This window comes from Quercus suber, unplaced genomic scaffold, assembly GCF_002906115.3.
Source record: "Quercus suber isolate HL8 unplaced genomic scaffold, Cork oak 2.0 scaffold_13, whole genome shotgun sequence".
Lineage (NCBI taxonomy): Eukaryota > Viridiplantae > Streptophyta > Magnoliopsida > Fagales > Fagaceae > Quercus > Quercus suber.
Window position 1 is genome coordinate 699,011 of NW_027069478.1, and position 9,259 is coordinate 708,269.

At 35.3% G+C, this 9,259-nt stretch overlaps 1 long non-coding RNA gene across 3 annotated transcripts; it reads right to left on the reverse strand.

Moving 5' to 3' along the window:
* Nucleotides 1-376: 376 nt before the first annotated feature.
* Nucleotides 377-5,840, reverse strand: LOC136070160 (uncharacterized). Of its 3 annotated transcripts, XR_010631412.1 has the most exons (3): nucleotides 3,897-5,558; nucleotides 3,042-3,143; nucleotides 377-1,456 (listed from the first exon to the last, which is right to left on the reverse strand). It is a non-coding gene; the product is annotated as an uncharacterized LOC136070160 (long non-coding RNA). The 3 variants fall into 3 exon arrangements; XR_010631416.1 differs by lacking the exons at nucleotides 3,042-3,143; nucleotides 3,897-5,558 and adding an exon at nucleotides 5,566-5,840; XR_010631415.1 differs by lacking the exon at nucleotides 3,042-3,143.
* Between the last annotated feature and the right edge of the window lie 3,419 nt (nucleotides 5,841-9,259).

Below are 9,259 nucleotides of genomic sequence, written 5' to 3' on the forward strand. Positions count from 1 at the left end.
TCATTTAGTTTATTTGGAAAACAAATTCTTTTCCACTTAGATTTTTTATTTAATTAATGAATATCAATCAATTCACAATTTTATAGTTAAATTTTGTAGATGCAAGTCTATAGTACATAAAGCAATGTTAAGGACACAATATGATTGTTCAAGGTTTTCTTTCTTCTTACCTCATTATCAAAGTCCCACATAATTTTGTTTATTTCACTTATGGTTCTTCTGTTGATGTTCATGTCTTCTTGAATTGTCACTTGTGATTTAAATTGTTTTGGCATTTGTACTATTAGTTGATTACTTTACACCAACCCGTTATATTACATAAAGATATTAGACATAGGATTGTAGAGACTGTAAATACTGAAACACATAAAAAGCGTGAATCCAAAACAGAGCATTACTAATCTTTGAAATTAGCAATCTTAGGATTTTTTATTTTTATTTTTTATTGACAAGTAATAAAGATTCATTGATATCAAGAAGAGAGAGACACCCAAGTATACAGGGAGTATACAGGGGTGAACAAATAAAAAATGAACATTACAAAAATCAAGTAAATCCAAAATAGAAGAAAAATGATGGTTTCTCCACACAGAGAACCAATCAAGTAAGGTTCTAAAAAAAAGAAGCTTGAGATCAGGCATGGAACGCTCCTTGTCTTCAAAATACCTACTATTTCTCTCCTTCCAAATACACAACATCAAACAATGAGAAACAACCATCCATATATCTCCATTACGATGGCGACCAAAACGACCTTGCCAGCAAGCCAAAAGCCCAACAACAGAGAATGGCATAACCCAACAAACTCCAAATAAACCAAAAACCATATCTCACAACTCCAAAGCAATCAGTCAATGAAGGAAAAGATGGTCAATAGTTTCACTATTACACTTGCACATATAACACCAATCCAAAATGCAAACCTTTCTTTTCCTTAAGTTGTCAATTGTTAGACATTTCCCCAAGACTGCGGTCCATACAAAGAAAGCCACTCTAGAGGAAATCTTCTGCTTCCAAATGCTTTTCCAAGGGAAAAACTGCTCACTATGAACTCTTGTTCCACTTGTTGACAATAAGTTATACTCTCCTACATTTAATATATAAAATTGTATTGCCTTTTGATTTCATAATGTGTGATGGTCAATTCATCTTATTAACATTTGAATAAACCTGCAACTTTCTATTAACACGAAGCAAGCAAACACAACTCATATTAATATTTCTCACTATTCACTAAGTCCTTTTTTAAGAATCTACCAAATATCTACCAAAACATCCTAAACTTTGCATCAATTCCTAGTACAATGCCAACAGCTACCAATTATCACAATGCAATTAACACTAGGTTTCTGCATCATCTACTTTAATCATAACATGAATTCAATTACTTCCTTGAAAGATAAAGAGTGAACCTCCAAAAGAATTCCCATCCATACTTGAGATTATAGTCATTATTCTGCAAGTAAAGTGCATCAGTTTTATATAGATAGAGTACATAAGTTATATAATGATCGAACAATATTAAAAGCCATAAAAGAAAAACAACTTGCTCATCAATTAAAATCATATCTAAACTAATAATTTCATTATTTTTTGAGTTGATTGCATCCCACATCCTTGATACTCTGATCTTGACTTTCTAATTTTCTTTTTGTTTGTCTATATAATAATTCAAACTTTCATTTAGATACTCCATAGAATAAATACTACTCTGCAAATGTAACACAACAAAATTGAACCCAAACAAAACATAGCAGTATAACAAAGATATAGAAAAGTAATTAGCTTGTCAAAGATAGAAAACAGTAAATGATGAGAATATCCTTGGAAGCAATTTGGTAGAGAATCATGGTTGTAGTCAATTCTATGTTCTTTGTTTTAATACTTCTTCATCTAAACAGTAAAGAAGTTTAGACATCAAATTTGGTACCAACTTTGATAAGACAATAACAACTATAACAATTACAGTCCATTGTCAAGAAAATTTCCTCAGGAGTAAAATTGTTTTAGAAACCACTTTAAAGAAACTGTAGAGAGCTTTAATTTTTTTTCTTAAATATTCAAGAATGGTGTGACAATTTGATCAAAACCTATAGGGACTATATAAGCATTTAAAACCTATAGGGACTAATAAAAAAAAAACTATAGGGATTTGCAATGAAATATTTTAACTATATATGGTTTCATATGATCTAGAGGATAGGTGATTAAAGATGGCATCACAAAATTGTCTCTAACAGCCATATATGAAAGAAAAGCCAATAGGCAATAACAAAATGCTATTCTAAAATAGAACCAAGTAATAGCATTGTTAAATATTATGTAGCATGTCACCATAAAAGTGTTTTTTAGAGCATCTAAATCTATAGTTGACGATGTCAAAGCCCACCAAACTCCGAAATTGAAGCAAAAAATATATATTTATAATTTAAAATATATATACTTAGGCAAAGATTCCTTCGGAAGAAATCATTACAGGCCAACACAAAAAATGTTAAAAGAAAGCTAGAACCTATTAAAGGAATTGAAAAGCCTGCCCTCCACAGAGATTCACGTTACTACTTATATAGATTAAGGGAAATTGCCTAATTTACTTTTTCATTCCCACCTGATTTGAATTGCTTATATCTTTGTCTAGAATAAACTTCTGCTTTATTTCAATATTCAAAGTGCCCGAAAGAGACTAAGACTCTTGTAAATTCTTTAAATCCACTCCTCTGTGTTTTAACCCAGTCACCATAGATAGATAAATACGAACAAATTAACAAAAATAACTAAACTAAAACCAATTTTATTCAAATACCTTAATCAAAACCAAATATAACCTAAAGACCTGAACTGAAACCAATCCATACAAATATCAAAAAACTTGATCATATTTAATGCAAAAACCAAAAAACAAAGAGTATAACTTAAAGACCTAAATAGAAACTACTCCAAACAAAGTGGCTAAATCAATTTGGAGAAGAAGATAAACACAAAAATAAATAATATAAATGCAAAGCAATTATGAGTGACTTTTACAATATAAATTATGTTACCTCTATTAGTTGGTTCCTTGACTCAAAGATTGGTAAAAACTTCTTTATACACTATTTTTTGTTTCAGAAATTTTAGTCCGTTTCTGCTTGTAACCCTAGCCACTGCAACGTACAATTGCCCATGACTAAAAAATGGTTTTGGCAAATACACAATATAGCATCCACGGACTAACTTCAGAATACAAATGTGCAATATAGAAATTAAAAAAAACATGATTCTCCGATAAAATACAAATTGTACATAGAGGTAATAAAAACAATGGCAATCTTGAAATGAAACAATTAAACCGAACATAAAACCAAGTTTGAGATAACCAAGAAACTTAAATATACAATCACATTCCAATTTCAAATTATTTCTAGAAACATATTACCAATTAATATGCAAGAAACAGTACAAAATAAAGGAGAGACTGGTAAATACTTGACTGTCCTTGTCTTGTAGTTGTATTACCAAATAACCTAGATAACAAAATGCCAAATCCCTACTTGCAAAACAATAGGAATCCAATTTTCAGCCAACATTCAAGAAACATTAATAGAAGAGAAATAGTGCAGTGTAGAAAGTTTAAAACAGTGCAGTGTAGTGAAAATTTTTATGAAACTCATTGCATTAATTAGCTAACAAACCACCAGGCGCTGTTGAACCACTAAGCTGTCCTTAGCAATGGGTTTGAAATTATGACCATGATACCCAAGAGTCTTCTAATATATATTAAAAAGACAGTTTTATTTATGATCACATTTAAGCTCTTTAAGATACATGATGCACAAATTATTCTAGATAGTGACAAAAATAAGTTCTTAATTTTTTTTGTTCACAATTATAATAAAAAAAATGTGTAATATGTTTACCTTGATGAAAAGGTTGTATCTTCCTAGTATTGGGAATTCAGCAATTCCCAAGGTCTCAGGCCTCTATAAGCCAGGAAAACATGATGTGAAAACATGATGTGAAATTAGCTGTAATGTAGATATGGTCATGTACACCTTAACCTCAGCACTATATAAAATTGTAACAAAAGAAAAAAATAATTGATTTAAAAAAATAAAAAATAAAATAAACAGAACAAAGCAATATATAGGTAGGACTAATATAACCAAAGAGAAGACTATGAAATTCTGCATCGATGATGAGAAAGTTAAATATTTCAATTGTTTTGCAGAAGATTTACATATCGACTATTTTATTCATTTAATTTTTATGTAAGCATGTTACCATGTGATTCTGTCAGTAGGTCTCCATGGCAATATAAAATCTATGAATCTTAATCTGTTGACAAACTATGGAAAATATGTTAATATGTTGAAACCATTATCAATAGTAGTTGTTTCACTTCATAAACAATTGACATACACTTTTGATCAAAATTAAAAGGGTTTTATGAACTTGATCTCATGGCTTCCATCAAATTTAAGAGGGAATCCTCTTTTTAAGTAAAATAATAAAACTTTCTAAAAGCTCTGATTCCTTTGAAGTTATTAAGGGTAAAAAACTCTAATCTTAATGCACAAACACACCATGAAATAAATCATTAAAAAAAATCAAACCTACTTCTCAAACGGAATCATATTAAAATCTCCACCAAGACTCCACCAAATCCACATATCTGTCATGCTCAGAATTGGGACCATAGGCACTTGAAACACCGACTTGTATTGATCATCCACACATCCAAACTTACATAAACTGAATAATTTCCCACAGCCCCATCAAATTTCTCTACTACTCTTCTAGTCCACAACAATAGCAGCCCAACAGAGGCCCCTAAAGCTCCAAAGTGACACCAGTCCACAGACTAATAATCAATATGGTAAATCATTGTTACAATAGTACAGCCAAAAAAGAAAAACATTTGTACAATACTATCAACTATTACCAAAACTATCTAAATGTTGTTTTCTACAATATAAATCTATCCCACCATCAATACCAATCCCAATATCTAACATATGAATCATAAAAAATTCAAACTCATACCAATCCCAATATCAAACATATGAATCATAAAAGAATTTCAACTACACAATCTCAAAGAATTAGAAATTAAAATTCCTTATGAATTTCAAATTTGAATCCCCAAACTATACACTAAAATCAAGTTTTTACGCGGTAGCCACATGAACCCAGATAAAAATTCACAAAATTAAATCCAAAAAAACTGAAGAATTATAAAGAGAGAAATAAAAATTCAGAATTATAAAGCCAGGAATGAAAAATACAAATTATCAGCCGTGAGTTGCATGGTAAAAAAATAATCCCTAAAAAAAATATTATTTAGCAAATTTGGTTAGGGTTATGGATTCCTAATCAAAATATAATATAGGGTTATGAATCCCTAATCTATTTTAACACATAACTGAATATCCCAAATACTTTACAAGAAATAGCTTTATCCGAACACAAAAACTATGATAATTTTTCAATAACGTTATGAAATACCCAGATCGGAAAGTTAAACATTTACATTTATTGAGAAAATTATAAAAATAAAATATGTTAATGGTATAGAAAATTATTTACCAGCAGTTGCGGTGTCTGATTTGATTTTCTCTTCAAGCTCTGTTGCGGTCCCATCGTCACCTTCGCTTCCGGAAAAACTCTCCGACTGTGAAACCATAGTTGTATGTATCTCCGAAGGACCAAACCATATGGTTGGTGATGCCTTCTTTCTATCTCGGACCTGACAGTGTGGGATGGCTTCTTGGCAGTGTTGATTTTCAGTGTTGGGTTTTGGGGAAGGAGAAGGTAGAGAAATAGTGAAGAGAGAGGAACGGCAGAGCGAGGGTCTGCTTTTTTTTTTTTTTTTTTCTTTTAAGAAATGTTTTTTTTTCTGTAATTATATTTTTTATTTTAATATTATGCTGATGTGAAAAATTATGAAAATTGCAAAAATTTTAATTTTATAATAATAATAATAATAATAATAGTAATGAACATGTTAGTGTTCAAATTTATTACATCAATTCAAATGATTGGTAAATTTTATCACTGAAGTTAGTTTCATTATTTAATTAATTAATTTTTATGGAAAGTTGTTTTCATGATTGGTATCATGGTGTCTTTATTATTATTGTTTTATTTTGTGAACATTACGTAATTTTGAGTCACTATGTCACAAAAATAAAATTCATTGTTTATTAGCGTTTTCTGTTGTATTCAATGAATATATTTAGAATTTAAATCTTTCATATGTCGTAACTGTAGGGACTCAATTTGGATTGACCCTGAGTAGAGTATGAATGAGTTTTCAGCCCAATCAAGCCCAAACAATAAATTTGTAGAGAGTGGGTTAAAGGTTTAGGCGCTGGCCGTCGATCACCATGCATGAACTTTTTTTTATAAAAAAAATACTTAGAGTTTCTTTACAAATTGGGGGATGCTCCTCGGCCCGTGGCCGAGGAGACCCTTTTCTTCTCTCTTTTTTTCCCCCCGTTTCCATTGTACACGTGTAGTTCTTATCTTGGGAGCTCCTTTCTGTCCCATCCAGCACCTACCGGAACTTTCAGCTTAGTGGCCATAAAGCTGCTTAGTTACTGTTCAGGTATCACCTCCATATTAATGCGGCCAGAGTGTTAGCTGGAAAGCATTTAATGTGGAGGTGATGGCTTTAGAAGATATTTGCTACCTTCCCCGACGCCCCCTTAAGTTATATCTAATTTCCAGTTTAGATACAACTTTGCGGAGTCTCTCCAATAACATGAAAGTTACCTTCACCTCGGACTTTGGTGTCCTCGGACGTGTGTTATGCCGCTGTATACAATATTCACTCGTTTCTCCTATATTACCCATTTAGTAATAACAAAACTTTTTTAGGCTGTCCTCGGATAACTAAGTGTCCTCGGATTGGGCCATTGGGCTCCGAGCCCACTTCTGAGGATTACTATACCTTTTTAACTAACAGGCCCCACAATAGCCCCTCAAAATCTCGTTTTTTGCCACCTCGGGAAAAAGGGAGATTTTGATATCCAGCCCTCATTTATTTCGTAGGTTTCCCCCGCTTTCAGAATGTCTTTTTGTTTGCCCAAGGCACGCTCCTGACGTTTCGGCGCCATGAGCACGCCATTATTAAATGATAACTGCTCTGTTGTCCCACACGTTCAACGATTTGATGCAAATCTAACGGTGGGGGATCCTTTGCATTTATGGGCGGGGCTTTTCCCGCTCCCACTTTCTGTGCCCTTGTAAAGTGCCTTTCAAATCAAATCTTTCTTTAGTTACAAATTACTCCCTCTCAGCACGTATTCATTGAATCTGTCTTTCTCTCATTAGTCCACGCTCTCATAAATACTAAGAGCCCGTCCGAGGAGCTTATTTTCCAAACCTGTAAGTTTCCTTAACCCTCCCTAGTTTTCCATCTTCTGTATCAGTTTTTCTCTGCTACTGTTAGGAAATGGGTAGATTTAAGTATCTAGTTGATTCCGAGGAGCAAATAGAATCATTTAGGACTAAGTATAGGATTCCCTCAACAGTGGGTATGAGATACGCTTCCTCCCAAACTTGGTTGCGCGATAGAAAAACGGGGGAGGTAGTAATCCCCATGGTAGCTTTTGTCGAGGGAGGGATGACTATCCCAATCGGTAATCTGACGAGAAATTACCTTAGGTTTTTTAGGTTATCTCCTACGCAGTGCGCCTCGAATATGTTCAGGGTGCTCGGGAGTATAGAGGCTTTAAACGCCTTATACAATTTAGGTTTGACCCATCACGATGTGAACTGAGTATATAACCTCAATCATTTGAAGGATCAGGGATATTACCTTAAGTCTAGGTACCCTGCAGTAAGATTGATCCAGTGCCTCCCCACCTCAAACAAGGGTTTTAAAGACGATTTCCTTATTTTTTTCGGGGAGTGGCACGATGGTTTGCCTTGCCCGACTGAAGAGGGACAACCAGGTGGGGTTCCTAGGATGTACGTCCCTGATAAGTCAGATTAATTTTTTGATCCAGTTCTCCCTGGGCAGCGAATATAACGTTTATCGTGCCCAAGGAGGTCCTCTGAGGCGTCCCCCTGAAACGCCGAGCCTACGTGGCCTCCTCGGCCGCCGGACTGATGCAGAAGTTGGGTCAACTTTCCCTCTTGCACTAACTGCTCTCTAGTGATGATCCCACAGATGTTACAATCTTCGGTGATATGTCCGTGGTCTTGATGGTACTGGTAGTAAAGATCCGATTACGCTTTGCAGGATCCCCCGCCATCTTGTTGGGCCACTTAAAGAACGGCTCATTCTTTATCTTCTCCAGAGCTCGCTGCACTGGTTCTCGGAACATGGCATTAACCACTTGGAGTTGGCAGGCCCGACTGCCCCCCAAAGTCCCTCCGAGGTCAGTTGTTGTTGTACCGATCCGGCCTGAAATCCCTCCTCTCTTGAGTTACTGCTTTAGACTTCCCTCTGCCTTGCATCTGATCTTCTCTACTCTTCTATATTTATCTATCCGATCCATAAGCTGACGTACACTGGTAACAGGCTTACCAGTCAGAGACTTCCTCAGACCGTGCTCAGTTGGAAGACCTTCCTTAAAAGTGTTCATGGCCACGTCATCGTGAGCCCCATCCACTTCGTTGAACATTTCCCAGTATCGGTCTGAGTAGGCTTTTAGGGTTTCCCCTTCCCGCATAAACATGGATAGTAGCGACCCCAAGGGTTGAACAACCCTTCTACAGGTAATAAAGCGAGCACCAAAGGCCTGAGTGAGCTTCTCAAAAGAGTCAATAGTTTAGTTCTCAAGCCATTAAAATCTCATTGCCACTGGGCCCAGGTTAGACTGGAAAACCTTGCACATCAAGGCTTCATCCCTGGCATGAATAGCCATTCTCTGGCTGTAGTGGCTAACATGTTCCACTGGGTCTGTTCGACCATTATAAATGGTGAACACAGGCTGGTGGAATCGCCGAGGAAGACTAGCGTCTTCAATATGTCGCGTGAAAGGCGACTTAGAGACCTGATTCAAAGCCTTGTTCAAGGCATCATTCCCTGACCCTGGCGAGTCGGACTCTTACTTCTTCGCCTATGGTGGTACTCTTCCTCACACGAAAAAGACTCGCTGGGGGAGTTCTCGACCTCTGCCTGTAACTGGTGTCATCTGACTCCTTAGAGGAGTGTTTAGAGTTATGAACCTTACGCCTTCGTCGTTCATATCGCAACTCCCTCTTCAACTTGTTAATCTCACGCTGCAAATTTCCTCCGCTCTTTGCAGGGCAGCATGGCCTTTCCCCC